Source organism: Aotus nancymaae, unplaced genomic scaffold, assembly GCF_030222135.1.
Source record: "Aotus nancymaae isolate 86718 unplaced genomic scaffold, 86718_ANA_hifiasm-v0.15.2.pri h1tg000014l, whole genome shotgun sequence".
Taxonomy (NCBI): domain Eukaryota; kingdom Metazoa; phylum Chordata; class Mammalia; order Primates; family Aotidae; genus Aotus; species Aotus nancymaae.
In genome coordinates this window covers 80,424,019-80,426,346 of record NW_026988425.1, presented here as the reverse complement: position 1 = coordinate 80,426,346, position 2,328 = coordinate 80,424,019, and positions in this window count along the sequence as shown.

The window sequence follows — 2,328 nt, the reverse complement described above, 5'->3', positions numbered from 1 at the left end:
CAATTTCAGTACAGTCTTAATAAAAGCCCAGCAGGTGTTTTTGTGGAAACCAATAAATTTATTTAAAAATTCATCGGAATACAAAAATCCAAGATTTGTTGATGCAATTTTGAAAAAGAAGAACCCAGAGAAAATGATACATTCTAAAGCTCTTCTAATAAAGTCAATGTGCTATCGCTAAGTGGTTTTTGAAAAATGCGACCAAAAACAGCAGACTAGAAATTCCAGGAACTGACCTATACATACACAAACACCTACTTTATTATTTTTTTTTAATTTTTGTGGCTACATAGTAGGTGTATATAATTATGGGTTACATGAGATATTTTGATATATACATGCAATGTATAATAATCACATCAGAGTAAATGGGGTACCCATCACCTCAAGCATTTATTCTTAGTTACAAAGGTCATACTGCAAGTAAGTACAAGAAATGATATTTTCATTTAATCATGATGAATCAGTTGCATATTCATACAGAATAAAAGTGTATGTTGACACTTTTTTCAGACCATACAAACAATTACAGACGGATCACAGGTTTAACTTACATGTGATTTTGACTAGGCAAAATTGGGGAAACTGGACTAAAAAAAAAAACCTGTTAATAATGAAAATTGGTTAAATGGACTATATAAAAATTAAAAACCTCTGTTCACACACACACGCACACACACACACAAAATACCGTCAAGAGGGTAAAACAACTGACTTTATAATGAGATTTAAAAAAAAATTCCAAAAGAACTCATATCCAGAATCTACAAAGTATACTTACAATCAATTATATATTTTTAAAAGACACCAGAAAAGAGAAAATTGAATTTCACAAATGAGGATGTCCCAGTGGTCAATAACATGAAAACATGCATGACTTCATTAATCACCAGGAAAATAAAAACACACTGGTACTTTTAACAATGTGTTCATCAACAAAAGGGCTAAGTTTGAAAAGGTGGAAAATATCTTCAACCTCATTCTTATTGGTAAAATAAGAAACAAAAGAGGGAAAATATCAAGGATTGGCAAGAATGTGAAGAACTTCACAATGTAAATGATGATGTTAATTGCTATACATTCTAAGCAATTGCTATATATTGCTATGTGTCCTAATTGCTATATGTGTTAAGTTGAAAAACTTAGTAATTTTCTTCTAAGACTGAGCATGTTTCCTGATGACACAGCAGTTTCACTCGTAGGTATTTACCCCCAGAATTCCATACATGTTATTAAATGACATGTACTATGCCATAGATGATAGCAGCATTAGTCCCAAATGGAGAAATAGTCAAATGCCCAACTTTAGAATGAATACATAAGTTGTGGTGCATTCACAACAGAATACAGCAAAAGAGGTGACATCAAAAGGATAAATGGTAGTAGAGTCACAATGAATAACTGTATAGTATATGTAGCATATAGCAATGGGAAGAAATAGTCTATACACACAACAAGGTAGATGAATCTCACATTGATACTAAGAAAACACGCAACAAAAGATACTTTGCAATTCCATTTATGCAAAGTACTAAAACAGGCAAAACACACATGCTGTTGGAAATCTAGACGGTGTAATGATTGCAAAGTAGCTTGCAGGGGTCTTCTGAGGTGCTGGAACTATCTTGCTTCTTAATCTAGGTGCTAGCTACAGAGTTGTGTTCTATTTGTAAAAATTCAAACCATGGAGTTATAATACGTGCAGTTACCTATATGACTATGATAATTCTGAGAAAAAGCGAAAGTTGATGCTACGGATAGACTGTTAAAATAGTGGAGTTCCTCCAACCCAGCAAACATGAAGTCATACATAAAAATATGTTTATTTTTGAAATCTTAATTTTACTCCTGCCCGCTCCTGAAAGAAAAAACAAAGTGAATCTGATATGTGTTTGCTGAATATGAAAGTCTAAAATGGCTACAATAAAACTTTATAATTTTAATAATGGTATTTTAGTATTTAAAAGCTTAATCATACTGATTGGGATTACCAAATAGATGTTGAAGAATGGACTTGTAAATATACAAAATGATGTTTCAATCAGTGTTTTAAGAATTGTTTTCAACCTTGTTAAATCAATCAGTTTAAACTTGGAAAATTATCTTTCTTGTTCTTGAATGTGGTATGTTTGATAACTTTGGTTTTAAGTGATGCCAACTAAATAATAGAGTAACTGTAAGATCAAAGGTCAATAATTATTTTAACTTTCAGTTGGGTGGTTGCTCATATTATTTCTCTAAATACTACACAACCTGGTTCTTCTTAACACCTGTATATCATGAACAAAAAGCAACATCATGTAATCCTTCAAAACATAGCACTCAATC